Source organism: Temnothorax americanus, unplaced genomic scaffold, assembly GCF_048541705.1.
Source record: "Temnothorax americanus isolate GAGA-0224 unplaced genomic scaffold, ASM4854170v1 Scaffold20, whole genome shotgun sequence".
Classification (NCBI taxonomy): domain Eukaryota; kingdom Metazoa; phylum Arthropoda; class Insecta; order Hymenoptera; family Formicidae; genus Temnothorax; species Temnothorax americanus.
Window position 1 is genome coordinate 3240179 of NW_027509339.1, and position 22862 is coordinate 3263040.

At 36.1% G+C, this 22862-nt stretch overlaps 1 protein-coding gene across 4 annotated transcripts in view; it reads left to right on the forward strand.

Moving 5' to 3' along the window:
• Positions 1–22862, forward strand: part of LOC143897341 (lachesin) — a 156039-nt gene that overhangs the window by 59937 nt on the left and 73240 nt on the right. Inside the window, exon 1 of one of the 4 annotated variants that reach the window (XM_077405941.1) lies at positions 20956–21381. The exons of the other annotated variants lie outside the window; for them this stretch is intronic. The gene's annotated coding sequence lies outside the window, so the exon portion shown is untranslated. Of the gene's footprint in view, positions 1–20955; positions 21382–22862 lie in introns of those variants that run through there. 4 annotated transcript variants of the gene reach the window in all.

Sequence of the window (22862 nt, forward strand, 5' to 3'; positions counted from 1 at the left end):
TATATATATATATATATATATATATATATATAAGATATATATTATATATAGCCATTGTTTCCACCCTCTTCGCTTTAGAGAGCGACGCGGCTATTGTTTAGATTTTTTCGCAGTGATCGCGATGACCGCCGCAATACGCGACGAGGAGCCCCTCAACATGGTTTGTGATGGACGACGAATAAAAAGTTAATATCTAGCTATTCCGTTTCTATTATATGAGACAAGATCAATATCTTCACATGTTTTTCGAGCAGCAAAAATCTTTCTTAAGCGATTCAGGATACCTATTATTCTAAATTAGATTTTCTAATAATTTAATTGCTCAAAATATCTAGAAATAATAAAATCAATAAAATATTTACTGCTATAATTATATTCTTCCATGAATCACGAACTTTTTATGCTATTATTTGAAGAACTTGTATATTTATGTAATTATATTCAAAGTTAAAAGTGAGAAATTTTCATCATTATTTAAAGTACACAGCCAGTTTACTAGTGACACTGTTAATTACATTTTCATAGTGTTTTACATATTTTGATATATTTATATATTTATTTCGTTCTCATAGTCTCTATGTTATACATATACATAGAAATTTCGCTGACAATGTAAGTATCACGAACAATCTTGCGCAAAACAGTTTCTCGCGTGGGAGCGATATTATCTGCTAGTAAAAGGAAACCGTCATTAAAATAATATTCAAAAAGAAACTGTCAAGAAAATGATCTGTCAGTAAATTCTATCGTTGCTCTCTTTGATTTCTATTTTTTTGTATAAAAACACAACTTTTCCACATCTAGGATACATACATATTTCCACCAGTTAAAATTAATATATAGGTAATTAATCTTTTGCAATAATAATAAATACAAGAGAATTTTAAAAGAATCTCTTAAAAAATGTTACAGAAACTAAATTTTAAATGTGATGTTTTGAAAAAGCATTGTTCTAGTTTAAAATTAATGATATATCATTAATTTTAAACCAGAACAATGCTTTTTAAAAAAACGTTATGTATATATATATATATATAAATGCATTATTATATAATAAAGAATTTATATTATATATTTATATAATAAATGCATTATGATAATAATGCATTTATATTTATATATATATACATAACGTTTTTTTTTATATAATACAATAAAAAAATAATTTATTTTTAACTTCACATTAACTACATGGCACTCGGATTATATTTTCTAATTAGGACATTAAAAAAAACCGACATTTTATCGGAGAACACTTTATTTAAGTATACACATATCTTGGATCGCGTATTAAAAACTTGATGGTAATTTTATGGGCGACGGATAAAAAAAAACATAGAGAATCGGTGGTGAATAAATCATTAGTGAGAATGGAGAATTACGACGCCATTAATTGATTGACACGCGATACTCCAATTAAAAGCATCGGATATCGATGATGGTTAACGAAACGTGAAACGGCAGCAATCCGTGAGATATATATATATATATATATATATATATATATATATACATAAATGGACAGTTTAGGTTTGCTTCGGTACGATGGCCACATTCATTGTTAGCCACTCATTACAGATTTTATAAAAAGCGCGGCGATTGTCCGCGCGGCGGAAAAGATATCTTTGATTTTCTGCGATGACTGCCATCTCGTTCTCCGTTGTCCTATCCTGACACCCCAATTTATTTTCCACTTCGCGCAGATCCTAATTAATTTCTATCTAATTTCTAGCAAACGGATCAGCATGCGGAAAACAGTATTTCTGTTCAAAAAATCCAAATTCGCGAAAGTTTGTTCTCTCCAAAAGCTGGATAAATTGGAAACTATCGAGATCACTGGGAAAAATGATTGGGAGTCGGATTATGAACCAATAATCGCGATGAAACGATAAATAGCGTAATTGCACTCAGGATTCCGTGTATCCATCGCGTGTGCTATTACAATCGATATCCCGTCCGCGTGTATGGATACGGGGAGTAGCAAGCCATAAAACCGGAAGATCTCGTTGAGATTGAGATCGTAATATTGCTGGCGCCGAGAGCTGTAGTCGGTAACACGGGATTTACATACCCACCGGTGGAGCGTGCTGCATGTAAACATTTGTCGTAACCCGATATTTTCGTTCTGCCGTTAATCCGTGAATAAACCTCCTTAAGCAGTGCTCACGTCCGAATGTAAATCTCGCTTAATAATTGAATACCGTACGCACGCGAAAGGGAGGCTATAATTGCCGAATGCTTTGATCGTGGTCGTAAGCAATGAAGCCGTCGTGAACCGTATATCTATGCCAATATATCTATAAACAGATTTTTCTTCGCACGTCGAGAAAGCTGACGGGTTAAATTATGTTGTAACGCCAGACAAGCGTCGTAATCGTTAAGAGTTCAAGCTGAATCAACTCATTATACGATGAGCTTACGATAGCTATTACGAATTACGACGGTCGGTGAATACGGTGAACACATTACGATAGATGTAGTTCTAGCTTTAAGAACACGGTGAATTTCAAAGTGACATTTCCCTTCATTACAACGATGTTCATCAAACTTATTCCGCGCATTACAAAACCATTTTGAAATTCCAATATTTTGCAGAAGGACTTTACCTCGCGGTGGGTTTAATTCTGTCTCTTTCTTGCAATATATGATAAAAGGTAGAATTATCGCGTCGTCTTGCAATCAATCCCCGCACCTACCTACACCTTGTTTCGCAGCTCGTAACGGCAACAGACTACGTAAATACGCAATTCATATCGTTCTCCGCGTTTACAGTCGCGGTGCATTAGTACCTAACGCATCTAGTGTCGCGTGCACCGGCAGTTTGTTAATTAGGCGAAGCAGCCCTTTCTTACACATCGGCTCAAATCCTCGGAGTCCCGGGGATGTCCCTTAACTCACCCCGACGCTGCCGGTGGCTCTTATGCAAACCGCAGTGTCCGAACTACTCCGCGAGCTTATTACGGCCATTTGCCTCCTCGTTTAAAGGGGTGTACCGAAAATTGTCGTAAACCCCGAAACGATGGTGTCGCTACGCCGAGAACGACGACTCGGCGCGCGCCCGTATACAACACGGCGCGCCGCGTTCGTAATAAAACGAATCCCCGAAATTAAGCGCGCGAGACGACAAAGAGCCAGTCCTGGATCCCGGCGAATTCCTCACGGCAGTATAAGTAATAGGCGAGAGCGAACGTACATAGAACGCGAGTGAGTAAGAAAAGAAAAAAGGGATGTCTGGAGCGCAGACCAGTTATTAAAAAAAAAAGAATTTCAGTACATTATAATTCGTGTATTATGGGTAATAATGGCATTTCAATATGAACGATAAATGAAAAGGTAAAAAGCAGAAAAATTATGTTAAATGATATATATTTATATTAGTTCATTTCCTACGTATTTTATTGCAAAAGTTTTTTAAAAAAGTTTATTTGCATTTTCTTAAATATTCTATATATAAGGGAAAGATGTTTAATACGAAAATAAATTACATTTTCAATCAGTTATTAAACACAACTTTCAATTTTCTATTTCGGTTTATGAAACAGTAAGCAAAGCGAAAAATTATGTGTTGGCCAACAAATAAAATTTCCAAAAAGTTTAAAGGGGAAAGTTGCCGGTGAGGGAGAGGCAGGGTACATTGCAGACAAAGGAGGTGAAGTTTTTATATCATCCTGATTGTGTAATATCGGCCGTTATAATTACGCACTGCCGCTTCCAAAGGAGCCGTTTAATTACTGTCATTAGGTATTATTTCCTCGGGCCTTGTTGCATCTGTTTTATATTTAACGAGGAAAATAAGACGCGATACACTTCGTGAGCGCCGTGTGTGTGTTTCAACAAACTTCGACTAGCTATCGAGACAATCGATATTTTTGCCTTGTTTTGACATATCAATAATAAAGTCAGTTTTGACAACTCGAATATATATTTCATTCGTGCGTTAACACGAAAATGTCACGATTTTTTGATTAAAAAGTTTTCGACGTTTATTTTTGAAGTTTCATAATGTAAGAAAAAGCCAAATTTTTCATTAGAGAATACCTGCCGTTATATGAAGGCATAATGCGTTTTATAAAAATTCGTATGGAAATTATGAAAATATATATCGAATGCCTCAGACCTTGTATTAAGTTTAATTAAATTTTACTCAACAAAAGATTGTTCACAAATATAATTTTTTTTATAATTTTTGTTAATTTTCAATTTTTATGATACAAATAATATATAAAATATGAGTCTTAAATTAAATTTTAGATTAAATTACTATTAAAGTAAATAAAAGTAAATAAGAAAAATTTATTTAAGATAAAATCTGTTTTAACTACTTATGTGTAGTGATATTTTGCTCTTCGAGTGGCATTTATTCGCATTTTTTAATTATATGATATTCAAAGCAGACAGAATCGACATTTGAAGTTCAATTTAAATTATGTATAAATCGGAGCGTATAAACTACTGAATTTTTTGACTACTTTATCTTGAGTATTTCACAAATTCACAATTTCACAACGAAAATATCGTTTGTCGCAACAAAGTATTGATGCGACTCTGCATCATTTTCTATGTAACGGAAACACAAATGATTAAAAGGAAATCAAACAAATATAACTAAAATAGAACGGAAAATTATTTTAATCTCTCCTTTTGTCTCTCCCCCTCTGTCTCTTTACATGCGTTCAAAAAGAATCGAAATTTTATTGTGTAGAAGGATTATGTTTTCTTCAAATCATCTTTTCGTAAAATATATCACATCATAATTTTATAATCGAAAATGAGTCACGAGGGTGTTCATGCATCAGACACGCCGCGCGGCCAGACAGAAAGCAGACAGCGAGTCGAAGAACGGAATGCCAAAAATGTGGCGTGAAAAGGGGTAGAGGGCTTTGGGGTTAGACTTAAAATTTGCCAAGATAATATTTCGATGATATGCCGAACGGCGTCACAGCTGCGGCGCACGAGCAAAGGTTCCCGGTTTCTCGGCGTTCGTACAAGATTGTTAAAGCTCAGATCGGCCGGAGGTAAGGCGCGGCGTCGGCGGTGGTGACCGAAAACCGAGGATGACGGCGTCGCGAAGGAGGGACGCAGGGAGGACGGCTAGTAGTGAAACAGCTGGCACATACTGGCGACAGCCCGCCCGTCACTAACTCAACCTGGATACACACGCGCCACGTGCGCCAGATACAAACTTCATTGATGTTGGAGGAAACGAACGAATGGGACTGCCGTAATAGTAAGTCTCTTTTCCGAAAGGGAAGATTCTTTAATCCGTGAGCAGTTATCATCAGTTAGATGAGTTTCATGTTTGAATTGGCGGCTCCATTGACGACGATTAATCGATAACCGTGATTGAGTAAATTTTCTCCATTTCTGTCGAAGTCTATAATCAATGACAGGGAGTGTCGCGAATAAGACACAGCACTGGAGCATTAAAGCTGTTTTTTTTCTGCTTGGATTATACATGCACATCAAAGAAAGACGCTTTATTATCCTTGCACCGAGATGACGGAATCATTAATTATTCCTGCTAATGAAGCCTGTCTGACTAATAGCTGCCTAAGCAAGATTGACGTCGGTGAATCTCTACTATTTTCTCTATAATAGAATTGTAATTTCTCCTTGAGGACAGTTCTTCACAAAAAATCAAATAAGTTTGATTTAAAAATCAACAATCGTAATATGGATGAAATATTAATAGCTGAAGAATTATTAATATTCTTATTTATGATATTCTTATTTATGATATCATAAATAAGAGGAAAAGTAACGATACTTATTTATTGCGTTATCATTATCTTTTTTTATCTCGCTGGGTTCTATCACGATCGCCCGTGATTTAATCTGTTTTGTCATTATGTGCAGGAAGAACGTATAGGAATCGAACGAGCGCTCGAATGCACCGAAATTCGATTTCGCGGCTAGCAACGAAACAAAGCTCTCGGACACGTCCATCACGCGAAATCGTCCACGAGTGGTAACACTTTTCCTTCGATTTCGCGCGTGTCTATCTCGCGAGTTTTTTTTTCGCTCACTTTTTTCGCCGCTATCTCCGAGAGGAAGCGTTGACAACAGTTTTCGCACGTCCGCGCCCGAGCCGCGCCGAATTATCGTCATTTTTCGTCATTTGCCATGTCCGCCCGTTTGCCCGTCCGAAAGTGTCGTAAAATACATTGAAAAAAACGTCCCTCCGTAAATACCGGCACGTGGACCCACGTGTCAGCTGCGCGACCCATGAAATCGCCGGCGTCCACGAAACGCATGTGTTTGGCAGTACAAAACTCGTAATTCCGCATCGTGACATTCCGCTAATCAGTCTGATCAAGATTTAATTCCATCGGTGAAAGAAAAATTCACGAATATTGATGGCGACAGTGATTTTCGTTCCTTTGCGAAGGGAAACTTTTTTTTTTATGCACGTATTCGGCAACCTCTCTCGTTTTAATACCGTGTTCGACGACGAGAATAATGAGACGCATACTACACATATTTTCGTCCCATAATTTAATATCTACATTTTTGTCACTTTATTTCCGTAGACGCTATTCGCTTATTAAAATTATGTAATTTAATTCACACGCAGCAAAAGAATTATTGTTACACGCTTACATTATAGTATATTATAATGCATTATATTTATTACGCAGAACATTTTATTTCAAATCTCGAAACCACATGTCTTCCGAAACCGAAATTTTTAACGGAGAAATAATACTACAGAAAAAAAATCCTTCCAGAAAAACAAAATTTTATATAATATTTTAAAACATTGTGTTAATTAAAAGTATGTATATCAACGCTAAATTCTACAATTGCGTTTTTAGGAAGTATGTTACTCCTTTGTGCATAATGTAAATTAAAAAAAAAAAAAAAACAGCTTAATTATCTGTCTCGAGAATCCACATTTACTCCCGACAATTTAATATCCCATTGTTATATAAACTAATTAAAATCTTGTCACGTTAAGGAAAGAGCATGCGCGAAGTAGTGGTATTAATTTTCTCAGTTTGTAGCTACGCTTTTGTAGCAAAATTATATAAAAGTCAAACGCGCGCGAGACGTAATTTTGTAATATTATGCAAGTATAAATTCAAAGGCTAAAAGATTAATTCGATACTCTGGAACGCGAGAACAACCAATATCCTACAACTATAAGATGAAAGGAAGAATTTCTTACATGATAAGCTCATGAAGGTTGAATCAAGTTTTACACCGAAAATTCACTCGAATCTCAGCAAATTTTTTGTGTGAAACTTGATTCATCCCTCAACTGCGAATTTTATCTCGGAGTAATATATTCTTTTAGTTGCAAAGAATTATTTCAACGTCTAATCGCCATTTCTCTTGAATCGCACGAGTTCGTGGCTTTAATCCGATTTACCCTTCAATCTCACTTATCTGTCTTTACTACAATGTTTTTTTTCCTGCAATGTGGCTACTCCGAACTTCACTCGGAACTCACGGCAATGGTTGTTCTTGTTCCACAGGTATTGAATTCGCATCAAGAACACCGAGACCATAATGCATTGTAGAACAAGCGAGACAAGTCTCTTCGTTTCCGATCTCGTCGAGTGCATTTTTCTTAGGGCTTTCCCATTTGCCTCTCGCGGTCGTGCTTTGCGAATTTCCGTGGGCGCGCGGACAGCGTATATCCACCCCCTTTTCACCCTTCCATCCCGGCAGATCCGAATCCACACACGTACACAGAACAGAACATGATGCATGTACATGTAGACGGAAGTTATTCGGGGTAACATCAAAGAAACTTTACAGCGAGGTCGGTGTCGCTTAACTCGTTGCGACGAGGCTGCATAGACGCGCTCTTGCCTGCCAGTAATTGCTATAGTCCGCAGTTTTGAAGCATTGTACTACATACGTATCGCTATACGCGTGAACTCGAAATGGGAACAAATGGAGTTTCGTCTCGAGGCGTGTCAAATCAACTGCGCCGCGCGCGCAGTTTCTACGGGTTCCGTTCCAACGCCTTTTTTTTCGCGCGGTTTACCGACGATTAATTCATCGCGGTGCATTCCGCGTCAAACAATGCCACGGCGAGAGGAAGGACGGAAAATATTAACGAATTTATCCACAGAGAGACACGATCCAACTATTTTCAAGCGATACTATTCTTCTACAATCGATTTTTTCTTCTCGCGTTTCTATAAATAATTGTTCTTTGTTACTGTGCCGTGACAAATCTTCAGATTTTATTTTAACAAATATTTGTTATAATTCGGCGTATTATTGGAATATATTTTTCAATTGCATCAAAAAAATTATCCTGCGAATAATTCTATACACGCGGTTATATTTTTTTATTAATCTCTCGATTGTGCAAATTCGATTAAACGCCAAGTTTGAAGACAATATATCTTGGTAACTAAACTTTGGAATTCGAGTGCCGATACAGTAAAGTTCACAGTAAATGATGATCATAATTTATGTAGATTTAAGAGTATGTAAATGTAGCAATATATATAAATAATATACGTCCGAACAAAATGTAAATTGCTAGTAAAATATTTCTGACGCGAAGAAGAAGCATATGGAGAATTTCGTCGCGTATTTTCCGATATCGCGCGGTACGTTTTGCATAATCACATAATCCGGTGCCGCGATCGTAGCTTCGTAATTTATCCGCGGCTATTACTATCTACCAGCGACCCAGTATCAGGAGGATGATAATTTAATTTACTGCCAATTCTCTCTGTTTCATACCTGTACGTCATCCGGAATCGAAAGACAAAATATCAACGTCATATGAAAAGCGACGTTTACATTTGTGGATTTGTTAAACGCATTTATATATTGATTACCATTATTTGCGTTATAGTCTTCAATTTAAAAAAATCACGTAGTCAGTTGCATAAAAATATACTTGAAAAAAAGCTGCAAGAAAAGAAATAAGGAATTGTATTCTACAAATTTTAACAATTCTTCGTGCGCTCTCTTTCTCTCTCTGCTCTTATCTAATTTATTTCAATCTGTACTGATGGAAACATATTATTGTGTAAATATATAAAATTATATGCGTCTTATTTCTTACACGTTACTGCGAGATTGTAAGTTATGCTTCTTACACTACTGTGAAGTAATATAACGTTCCTAACAGTCCATCAAAAAAGAAGAAAAAGTAGAACAAAATATGATACTTTAATTATACATACGAATCAAGAGATATTTGCATAAATCAACAGATATCGGAAAATAAATTGGAAAATATCAATGCGATCGTTGGATCATACATTTTGTTATTTTAATATTGCAAAACTCACCCTTTAACGATATTCCGGAATTAATTCGCGATCCAGCGATATACACAGAACAAGCACTGCGCATTCGGATAATTACACACACGAAACAATAGCGGCGAACGAAACATGACGCAGTATCGAGACAAGTTAATTAGGTTGCCACCAGTATTTAACTCGTCTAATGACATGCAAACCTATTATTCTCGTGATCCACCAAAAAGTAATTCTCGCTGCTGCTTTGCAAGATCCATTGACAAGGATTTCTCTTATCGCATCATAATTTTCGTCAAGTATTCTCAAAGAAAATTGCTCTCTTTAACTGGACAATGACGATACAATATTTATATATATTGTATCTTGTAATTTAATACTTTCTTTAATTCTTTTTTACTTTTTATAATGTATAAAATCATAAAAAAGAACAACACCGGGACGTCTTAAATAAGTATCCAAGTATATTTTAACAGTGTAGTGTTTTAAATGCTTGGATAAACTTTTGGATAAAGGATTTCCGCGAATTAAACTTCAACAAAATTTTATCTCGCAATTAATTTTATGCAAACTTTAAGAGAATCTCAATTTACGACTCTCTCCTTCTCTCTGTCTCTTTTACTTGCAAAGATATTCGAAATAAAAAATTAAAAAACCATAACAAATTCAAAAAATGGAAAAAAAATCAAATTTTTGTCCAAAAAAATTACTTTGAGTTGATAAAAAGATATTTCTGCAGTTATCTTGTTTATCTCTCTCTTTATCTAAACAAAGTTTTAATAACAATTGGTAAAGAAAAGGCCAATAATCGAGCAATAATGGATAAAGTTTCAATAAAACTCTACATAAAAATATATTATATAAATTCTGATTTAAATTTATCATCAAAATCATTTATTTAAATATTTTCTATACGAGTGTCTTCCTATATAATGAAATGCTATTCTTGCAGCATTTTGTATAACTTGATTTAGTAATGGATCAACTCTGATGATAAATTGATGAATTAAACGTGCAATAAACGACAAAAAATCGGAATTAATTAACTACTATCTTCTTTTTCTTTTAAAACCTTTTATACATAGCTTTGGAAATTCAATATCCAAGAATAATGCTAAGTGATACATGGTTAAAAAGCGCGTAAAAGATTTTAGTTGACATTATAGTAGTGTGTCCAGTTATATATAATAATACATTTGATCACATTTCGTTATACAATAATGATATGCGCTTAATGATAGTGTAATAATACAATAATATAATATGCACTTTATAGCTGCAGCAAATAAATAACAAATTAGAGAATAATCATATATTTCTTCTTTAAGTAGTTTCCTATTATTGAAACTATTACTAAAACAATAATTTTTAATAGTTTTAATTTATTTCATTTTTCACGCGTCCCATATATTTGAAACTTAATATATTTTATTTTGTCTATCTTCTTGTAGCCTGAGATGTGTATATAATGTTGCTGTTTATATAATAAAAAATTCCAGTGCATCAAAAAATGTCAGGCATTGCACGTAATAACTTAAATCGTTCGCATAGATACGATAATACGCGAAAGCATATATTTTGTAATAATAGTACATGCATAAATAGCGATTTGCAGAGACGTCGTTTTCTATAATAGATTAAATGTGCGACTATAAACAGCTATTATTTATTAATTGCAAAACACCAAAATAATCAACCGATTCACTCATCATCGTACTCGAGAGAGATTATTAATACCAAATTCGTATGGTTTATTAGCAATTTATGACCGCAACACAAACATAATTTGCCGTTATTTGCCGTAATTATCACCGCAAAGTTATAATTTTCCGAAGTCTCCGGCGAAATATTACCAAGTAAAATTGAAAGCCATTTAATCCTTTCCAATGGCAAATATATTTATGTATTCCCCTGAGATTGAAAGTGATTTAACATACAAGTAAACAAGGACGTAAAAGTAAAAGTAAAAAATCATATTCCACCAAAGGCGAATTTTGGAATACACAAGAATTGATTATACATAATGAAACGAAAACGTGGAGAGAATGGTTTTGAAGTATCTAAAAATTTAACTATAAGATACAGATCTGAAAATAATTTTGTTGCATTATCAAAATATTTATAGTAATTAAGTCACTGATGAAGTATGATGATAATGCTGTAAAAAATTTCGACATTTTAGCAATCAGTTTGAGTGTTCTACATAATTATTTTGATCGTCCAACAATAGTATATTCAGATTTGTATCTAGCGAAATTTTTAGATATACTTCAGCAAAACTGTTCTTTCCGTGCATTGTTCTCAACAATATTGAATTCACTGCATTATTAGCGTGATAAAAGCAGACCAACGCTTGCGCATTTTCTTAGAATAAAGATCTTATTGCGTTTTAAGGCTAATCATTAGGGAAAATCAAGTTGTTCCAGTAGCGATTTTTCCCGGTTTTCGTAAGATCGTGATAATTATGGAGCTTCTTCAGGAACGTAGCTGCTTCTTTATAAGACGTATCCTTAAGGAGTAGATTCGCCTCTTCTATACTCTTCTCACTTTCAAAAGAGATATATCTTTGAAAGCGCGACTATCTATTAATTCTCAAAAAGCAACGACACTGTCCTTAGCTGACGCGTTAACGCGATTACGACTTTTTGGATAATCAGAGTTTCTCGAAGGAACATGAAGATATCATGTCCGAAACTTATTGTTCCGGACTTCGCCTGAACCGGATGGGATACCGTCAAGGTAGCGTACGGCTCTTTGAGATGAGTCCTCTTCTTGTTTATTTGCACCGCCCGTAGATTTTCGAGACGAGCCAATTTGGCTTTGTTTCATTTTTCATTTAGTCTCTCTCATCCCTCTCTTCTTATCCTCCTGCCATGAATTCATTTTTCACTTAACCCGTCGTCCGATCTATACTCGATCCCACGAGCCAAGGCGAGGCGATTTTCCCCAGTAAACGCGAGTTCACACTTTTTTTTATAGATCACGTACGTTATCCTGTCGAACGCCTTTAAATAATAGTGGAGTTAATTTCGATGTCGGCAAAAAGGGGGATGGTAGAACGGGCGGCAAGTATTCTCTCTTATATGGGTTTTTGTATCAAAATTATAAGATTCTTAGTTTTATTTCTTATAACATTCGCGATTTTCTCACATCCATATGCAGATCAATATAAGTCATCACTGAGATCTTTTCTTTAATGCAACGCACATGTACTTGACATTTTCGTGAATAATGTCCCTCGCAATAATATTCATCGTATGTCTTGACGTATTTTTAAGTACCAAGATACGCAATTTTGTTCATCAGTTATGACTGAAATGATAAATCAGTGAATAGCGATTTTCCCATCGGAGCCGACGTATTCTACGAAGGCTTGTCGTAAAGTATGTCATAAATTCAACGAGCATCACAAATGTACGTGCAATGCTCAGGAGGAAATGTAAAACGCCGTTGACGTCGCATCCCCTCGAACGAGGATGCCTTTGATACCTTTGCTCTACCGTGACGGTAATCATGGAAACGCACCAAATCTCACTATCCAATAGAAGATACCGGAGAACAATGCTCTCAGCATCATAGCGATAAAGGTCGATTCAATTATCGTACTTCGACCTTCGTTCTCTGTATCTACTTTTGTTCCTCGCGATCCAGTTTATTTCTTAGATTGGTCATGGGCTATTGTCTCGATCAAATAAACGGAGAATGCGTGCGATGACGCGGCACCGTTATTGACTATAGATGTTGAAATTATTTGAATTGCAAAATCAATGGGCAGATCGAGAACGTGCGAGAACGCGAATGACGTTTCGTGTCAAGAAAATACTGATGGTATAAAATATTTTTTAAATAACACTTTGACACTGCAACGCTACCATGTGCAGTGACGTTTTTTATACAAGATATTCTGCTATTCTTGTTGTGATTGTATTAATAACGGTATTCAAGGAAAACATACTTTTTTTAGAACGAGAATAATCGTTTCTCGTAGTTTATTAGACTCTGAATATAGTCCCGTTTATCAAATTACTTTATCAGGTCACAAGTTTGAGAAATTTGCAATTAAAGTTGTCAAAAGAGCTATTTTAGTGTATTTTGACATTATAACTACGATAATATATTTTGGTATTATAATTATACGATATGTGACGTATTGGATAAGTTTTATTACAATCAAAACTAAGTATAATATGTTATTAAGACCTTTAGCCTTTAAAAAGAATTTGTTGTGTCGATTAGAATTAAAAACTGTTCGATTTTCATAAACAGGATCGTATTCAGCATCTAAAAAATTACGAGAAATGATTATTCTCGTTCTTGTGCATTTTTTATTGAACAGTGTAATAAATCTACTAGATTTTTCAAAATCGATTCTTCAATGTCCCATTAAATTTCTGTAAAGGATTAATCTATAAAATTGTGTGTGCGTATGTGTGTGTATGTGTGGGTAAATGTCAAGATTAAGGGCGACATCAAGACCGATTTCAATCACCTTGACATATATTTTGTTAAGAACCAGGCTCTGACTAACTTGCAAAAAGTTTCTCGCCGTCTCTCGTTGTTTATTACAAATTTATTAACAAATGTAACTGAGAAATATATAACAGTTTGTGTCAATGCTAAGGGAAGTAATTCACTGATATGTGTGTAGCCTAATGTGTACTGTCTATACACACATAGCAAATTATTTCCTTCAGCACTGACACAAACTATTATATTTCTTAAACTTTTTTGTTCATAACAATTGTTTTTAATAAACAACGAGCGACGGCTAAAGCTTTTTGCAAGTTAGTCAGAGCCTTGTCCTTGGCAATAAATGTCATAAGGTTTTTGAAATGATGAGATCGCAATTAATTTTGACATCTACCATAAAATCTCATCTGCTAAATTTATCGAATAGATTTTATTTTAAAACTTTTTTATTTATAGATTTTTGGCTAGACATAAATCAACTTGATATTCTTTTAATTGATGCGTTCATGATGGAATTATTAAAATAATGACCAGACATTGTTTTAAATAAAAATATTGTTTTTAACTATTACAAGGAAAGGATTATACATATATATATATATATATATATATATATATATATCTGCAAGCTATAAATAAGCTATTGCATAGACAAACTCATGCTACAGGATAAAGTTAAATCATTTCTTGTGAAGACATATCGAGCAGTATAATAGCATACTAAAGTAATTCCTCAATTGTCACAGGCCGTAGAGCTTCCGAAACTTCTCATCATTGCTGACTCCTTAACTGGAAAAGTTCTTTCTCATTTCCTAATCTTTAATAAACAACGAATACCTAAATTAGTGAAATTTTGAAGTGAATTATTGGTAAAAGTGAACACACGCTTTTATAATACGCTCTTTCGAATAACACAAGACCTGCAAAAAATACCCTAACTTGTCAAATCTTTTAAATATCTATTACATTATAGATACACGACGATTATAATTTGCTGTTTAATATTTTTAGATTTTGTTAGGATTTTTATTTTAGGCTTTTGTTGTCAGAATATTTTCACTGTTGCATTCACCGTGGCATCATTACTCATTTTATCTTTTATTCACCTTTCAACAAACTGTACGAGAGCACAGCGATATCAATCGAACAAAAATTAAAAAGTTCCTCGTGAAGTTAATCCGTACAAAATTACCTTTTTAAAAAAAAGGTAAAAAAAGGCGCCAAGTACACGTATAGTAGTGTATATGTTGTTACCTAAAAAAAAAAAGAAAGTGGTAGTATTATACCTCGAAAAAACCTAAGTAACAAGTGGTAGATCTTTATATCTCGAAAAATCTCGAAAAAATCTAAGCAGTAGTATTTTTATTTCCGAAAAATTATAACCCAAGTGATACACGTCACAAAATTATGTTACCTTATCAAAAAGAAGAGTCGCGCTTCAAGTGATCTATTACAATTACAAAAAAGAAATGATATCTCTTTAAGTTAGAGCGCCAATTACAGAGAGAACATGTATATTGCCTCAAAAAATAATTGTTGCACTACATTGAAAAATCTTTACATTGTGTCAATTAGAAAAGAATGTATAATAACAATTTTAAAAGATTAAAAAATTTTATTTAAATTTAACAAGGGAATACAAGATATTTAAATACAAAGTTATTTACATGTGTATTTTTTAATGGCCACAAAGAATTACAGAAGTAACAGTACAAAATAAAAATATTTTATTAAAATACATAAATTTTTCTTGTAAAAAAACTTGGCGCTGCTAGACCTCGAAATTTTAAATAAATAAATAAACTTATTCTATACTTAATTATAAGCCGCATTATCCGCCGTCCGCGTAGTCACGCACACCCATATCACTCACTCCCACATCCACGCTGATAATCATTTAATATTACTCCCATTGTATTCTTCTCTGAATTATTTTTATTTATTGTTGTTTTTATTTATTTAAAAGGTCTAGCAGCGCCAAGTTTTTTTACAAGAAAAATTTATGTATTTTAATAAAATATTTTTATTTTGTACTGTTACTTCTGTAATTCTTTGTGGCCATTAAAAAATACACATGTAAATAACTTTGTATTTAAATATCTTGTATTCCCTTGTTAAATTTAAATAAAATTTTTTAATCTTTTAAAATTGTTATTATACATTCTTTTCTAATTGACACAATGTAAAGATTTTTCAATGTAGTGCAACAATTATTTTTTGAGGCAATATACATGTTCTCTCTGTAATTGGCGCTCTAACTTAAAGAGATATCATTTCTTTTTTGTAATTGTAATAGATCACTTGAAGCGCGACTCTTCTTTTTGATAAGGTAACATAATTTTGTGACGTGTATCACTTGGGTTATAATTTTTCGGAAATAAAAATACTACTGCTTAGATTTTTTCGAGATTTTTCGAGATATAAAGATCTACCACTTGTTACTTAGGTTTTTTCGAGGTATAATACTACCACTTTCTTTTTTTTTTTAGGTAACAACATATACACTACTATACGTGTACTTGGCGCCTTTTTTTACCTTTTTTTTAAAAAGGTAATTTTGTACGGATATCACGCCTTTTTGTAGTGTTACGCAACTTAATCTTATAAACAATATATCTTAAAATTTCATAAACCGTATATAATACAAGGTATGAAGCTAAAAGTGTTACGGACTATTATTTCTAAAGAAAACAACAATTTAATATTTTGCTCAGTTTTTTAAAAATAATAATCTGTAACCCTTTTAATTGTACACCTTGTATATATTTTTCAATTTCAACATAAAACATAATCGCAATAAAGCATGATTAATGTTAATAAGTCGTTAACTGTAAAATTCTTTATTTATTTTTATTTGCGTGTCTTACTGAATGTTGTTCGCAACTGTATATGTACCGATATCTTCAGGTATCGATATTTTTGATAATTATTTTTACGTCAGACATAATTTTAATTCATCCAATTTTTATTATGTCTAAACATAATTTTTGTCCAATTTTTATTATGTCTAGACATAATTTTAATTCAGCGATTTTTATTATGTCATGACATAATTTTAATTCTGCCGCTAGGGAAATTTTAAGTCGATTTTTATGAATCAAGCTTGAATTCAATGTTTAGGTGTCCCAGGTTGCTGATGACGAGGTCCACATAGCGCGCTCTATAGTTTTCGGTGTCCAGGTGTATTAATACCTTGAACTTGATGGCCACGTGTTCCAAGTTGCCGATGACGAGGTCCACATAGTGCGCTTCGTAGTTTTCGGTGTCTACATGTATTAATACCTCGAATTCGATATCTACGTGTCCTACATTGGGTGTGTTCAGCCGATACTTTGCTAGCCTAGCAATCGTGAGCAGTCGCTCGTTTTCGCTCGTTTCCTCTTTTTTGACTTACTGGATTAAAAAGAGAAGAAACGAGCAAAAACGAGCAACTGCTCACGATTGCTAGGCTAGCGGAGTATCGGCTGAACGCACCCATTCAGATTTAAAGTTATTAATACACCTAGACACCAAAAACTATGAAGCGCATTATGTGGACCTCGTCATCAGCAACCTGGGACACCTAGACATCAATTTCAAGGTATTAATACACGTAGACACCGAAAACTACGGAGCGCAATATGTGGACCTTGTCATCGGCAACCTGGGACACCTAAACATTGAATTCAACATATTATTACACCTGGACACCGAAAACTACGAAGCGCACTATGTGGACCTCGTCATCGGCAACCTGGGACACGTAGACATCAAATTCAACGTACGATTACACCTGGACACCGGAAACTATGAAGCGCACTATCTGGATCCCGTCATCGGCAACCTGGGATACGTGGACATCGAATTCAAAATATTAATACACGTAGACACCGAAAACTACGGAGCGCACTATGTGGATCTTGTCATCGGCAACCTGGGACACCTAGACATCGAATTCAACGTACAATTACACCTGGACACCGAAAACTATGAAGCGCATTATCTGGACCTCGTCATCGGCAACCTGGGACACGTGGACATCGAATTCAAGGTATTAATACACGTACACACCGAAAACTACGGAGCGCACTATGTGGACCTCGTCATCGGCAACCTGGGACACCTAGACATCGAATTCAACGTATGATTACACCTGGACACCGAAAACTACGAAGCGCACTGTGTGGACCTCGTCATCGGCAACCTGGGACACGTGGACATCGAATTCAACGTATTATTACACCTGGACACCGAAAACTACGAAACGCACTGTGTGGACTTCGTCATCAGCAACCTGGGACACGTGGACATCGAATTCAAGGTATTAATACACGTAGACACCGAAAACTACGGAGCGCACTATGTGGACCTCGTCATCGGCAACCTGGGACACGTAGACATCAAATTCAACGTACGATTACACCTGGACACCGGAAACTATGAAGCGCACTATCTGGATCCCGTCATCGGCAACCTGGGATACGTGGACATCGAATTCAAAATATTAATACACGTAGACACCGAAAACTACGGAGCGCACTATGTGGATTTTGTCATCGGCAACCTGGGACACCTAGACATCGAATTCAACGTACAATTACACCTGGACACCGAAAACTATGAAGCGCATTATCTGGATCTCGTCATCGGCAACCTGGGACACGTGAACATCAAATTCGAGGTATTATTACACCTGGACACCGAAAACTATGAAGCGCACTATCTGGATCTTGTCATCGGCAACCTGGGACACGTGAACATTGAATTCAAGGTATTAATACACGTAGACACCGAAAACTACGGAGCGCACTATGTGGGCCTTGTCATCGGCAACCTGGGACACCTAGACATCGCATTCAACGTACGATTACACCTGGACACCAAAAACTATGAAGCGCATTATCTGGATTCCGTCATCGGCAACCTGGGACACGTGGACATCGAATTCAACGTATTATTACACCTGGACACCGAAAACTACGAAGCGCACTGTGTGGACCTCGTCATCGGCAACCTGGGACACGTGGACATCGAATTCAAGGTATTAATACACGTAGACACCGAAAACTACGGAGCGCACTATGTGGACCTCGTCATCGGCAACCTAAGACACGTGGACATCGAATTCAAGGTATTAATACACGTACACACCGAAAACTACGGAGCGCACTATGTGGACCTCGTCATCGGCAACCTGGGACACCTAGACATCAAATTCAACGTACGATTACACCTGGACACCGAAAACTACGAAGCGCACTGTGTGGACCTCGTCATCGGCAACCTGGGACACGTGGACATCGAATTCAACGTATTATTACACCTGGACACCGAAAACTACGAAGCGCACTGTGTGGACCTCGTCATCGGCAACCTGGGACACGTGGACATCGAATTCAACGTATTATTACACCTGGACACCGAAAACTACGAAGCGCACTGTGTGGACCTCGTCATCGGCAACCTGGGACACGTGGACATCGAATTCAAGGTATTAATACACGTACACACCGAAAACTACGGAGCGCACTATGTGGACCTCGTCATCGGCAACCCGGCACTCTTCGACATCGAATTCAACGTACGATTACACCTGGACACCGAAAACTACGAAGCGCACTGTGTGGACCTCGTCATCTGCAACCTGGGACACGTGGACATCGAATTCAACGTATTATTACACCTGGACACCGAAAACTACGAAGCGCACTGTGTGGACCTCGTCATCGGCAACCTGGGACACGTGGACATCGAATTCAAGGTATTAATACACGTAGACACCGAAAACTACGGAGCGCACTATGTGGACCTCGTCATCGGCAACCTGGGACACGTGGACATCGAATTCAAGATATTAATACACGTAGACACCAAAAACTACGGAGCGCACTATGTGGACCTCGTCATCGGCAACCTGGGACACGTAGACATCGAATTCAACGTATTATTACACTTGGACACCGAAAACTATAAAGCGCACTATCTGGACCTTGTCATCGGCAACCTGGGATACATAGACATCAAATTCAAGCTTGATTCATAAGAATCGACTTAAAAATTCCCTAGCGGCACTTTCTGCCAAGCATAGAGAACCTACTTTTCCGTTGACTCAATATTTATTATATATATACCTAATTTTTACTTAAATAGAAATCTTCCTCCTGACCGATAAGTTTATCGACCTAATTTTGAAATACGCGCGCGATATCGAAACTGGCGATACCTGCGCCGCCAGCGGCGAAAAAGTGAAAGTGACGTTCTCTGTTTGTTACATGTATGTTATAATGAATGCGAGCGGTTGACGTAGAAGAAAGTATCTTAAAAATAAATTTTCACATTTGGACTTTGCGTCGCAATATCTCCGCTCGTAAGGCACGTAGCGGAATATTATGAGAGAAACCCCCCCCTAATTGGACCCCAAGCTATCGATCAAGCCTACTTAGAACTTGATCCGTTCACTCGTTATCGAGATCTCAACATCTCGGGTACTCGCAACCCGTCGCGTCGCGTAAAAGAGTCACGGTCGGTCTCGCTCCGCGTGTACTTGGCGCGAGACACTACCGTGTCTCTTGATATCAACGACCGCGTCTTTTGCTTCCGAATATAAAAGCCGCCGCGCGTTCATCGATCAACAAAACGACGTACAAACTTTTTCGGAACCTCAAAAGATCTCGATAACAGCGACGTGGCACGAACGCCCAAGGGCGAAATACAAAGTCGATAATGCGTTCGGATCCAAAAGCTACGGTTTAAAATGCTAACGACACCATAATAATATAGAGCTATTCATGCCCTTTTTCGATACAAAATATAGGATTGTAATATTTCGATTCAAATATTAATATCGATTCGAATTGATTGATACGAAATATAAATGCATGATTAAATGTTTCTGACCTAAAACGATTTTCCTCTTAAATCAATCTCGGATTCTCAGTTAGTAAGCTAAATGTCATATGATATTGATGTAAGCTTTGAATCTGAATATATAGATCTACTTTTTTAATTGTTTTAAAAATTTAATTTTGCAGTAAATTAACTTTTAAGTTATCCATAGATTGTATATATGTGCATGTATGTTTAGTATTTATAGAGTATATTAAAAAATCTAATATTATTAAATATTATATTGACATTATAACATTACGCTTCATCGACTGTCTCAACATCGCGCATTGGCATTTGTGTGTTTCTAGGCTGTCTTGTAGAAACGTGCGGAATGCTTTCTTCGTTCATCCTGGGCTCGCGCGGCCCGGTGCAAATTACCAGAGCTTTTTATCCTTTGAAGCGACGCACCCCCGCGCCGAAGTGTCCTGCTGCCTTTGCGATTAAATCAGGCCCGGCCTCCTCTGACTTCTTCCCTCTCGCTTTCTCCAAACTTGCTTTCCCGCGATCTCCCGCTCGCGCTCGCGCTCGCGGCGAGCTTGCGCGCCTCGTCCTGCACCCGGAGGTCTCCTCCGCAGAGGAGGACCATCAGGATACCCGATCAGTTTACCGGCGTCCCTCAGTCCGTGCGGTCGTGTTCGGTACTCGTGTTCGATCCGCTGAATCACGTGCGTCTTCGACGAAGGGTGAGAGAGAGAGAGAATAAAGAGACAGGCGATGTCGGCATTAATGATTCTCGGACGCGTCGCTACAGCATCATCATCATCGAATTGCCCTCGAGATGTGTGAAACTCCAGGATTACCGTTGCAGGTTTGCGAATCTTTTCATTCACAGATCGATCGCGACGACAACTGGGTATCGTGAGAAAATGTTAATTTCGGGACGAACGGGTTTTTTTTTCAATTAACGCAACAGCTTTACGAATCGTTTAATTATTATGTGAAAAATAAAGAAAATTTTAAGTATATGAACGATTTTTTTTAATACGGATATTTCGAGACTTTTTGTGAATTTGGTTATTTTTGTAAGACTTCTTCATTAATCTGCTTTTTATGATTATAAATACATTATATATTTTTTTCTTGCAAAATGTATAACATCTTATTACAAGAAACATTTTTTTTTATTATTGCATAAACTGGTAAATTTAACGTACCGCTCTTTATCTTTTACTTTACAATTTCAATTGTCAGTAATCTAAATTTCACATTTTCTAATGTCGAATAATTCAGTGTTAGAACTGTTGCAAATGCGGAAATTTTAAATCTCTTGCTATAATATCTTAATTGATGCATGTATAAAAAAGGTTTACATTATTGTAAGCAGTTCCTCAATTATTTGCGCTACGCGATTAGTGAATTTTAATCCTGTTGTGATAACATTTATTTCCTTTCAAGAAAATTACATTCACTTTTGCATGAAGATTTTCGCATTTTTAAACGGTCCATGAAACGTACAAAAAGTTTTAAAAGATTAACGTCTTGGCTCTCCGCGAATTTTCATTCAAATCGACCTACAGTGATGTTTGATCTTATCCCGTGAGAAAGGCACTTTTCATGCGAGGGGCGTAAAGAATTTCGCTTCGCGGTGCAGCCCTTTGGGGATCAGCGCGTTGCAGGTTAGCGAATTTTAATTCCGGTCAGTTACACCGGAGGTTTGCCCTTGCAACAAGAAGAAGTTACTTTTGAAGTGAACACATGTTGAGGCATTTGCATATTCGTGTTAAAATTCTTCGAGAGGGATGGTTATAACGAATTCAGAAATTTTATTTGGGATTAGTAACACTGACGAATCCTGTTTAAAACTTTGTTTTATGCAAGTATAGAAATCTATGTAGAATAGATTTACAAAAGTCTTTTAAGATATGTCCATTTCTGATTTATGAACATAGTTGACATTACTCGAAATGCTGTTTGTTCTTATTGTCAAAGAAGAATCCACTTTTTTTTTACAAATGAAAGGTTTGCATCCTCAGTCTTGGAGGTTTGCTCGAAGATAAATGTAATAAGTTTCCATAATTTTAAATTGCGTCAATTGTAGCAACGTTTGTTCTTAAGCGAAGAGGAAGAATTATTCCAGAATTATAACTTTTGACTTTACGTTCTCGTATATATTCGGCAAAAAAACGTTCACTCTAGTTGGTAACCCGTTCATCTAACCCGATGTACTTAATTTACGGCCAGAATCGTATATTACCTCGCAATGATTAATGCAAATCAAACGCGGTTATCGATTCGTCGATATGAGAGATCTGATGCAAGCGCTTTTTATTAATCGGCGTCTCGCAACTG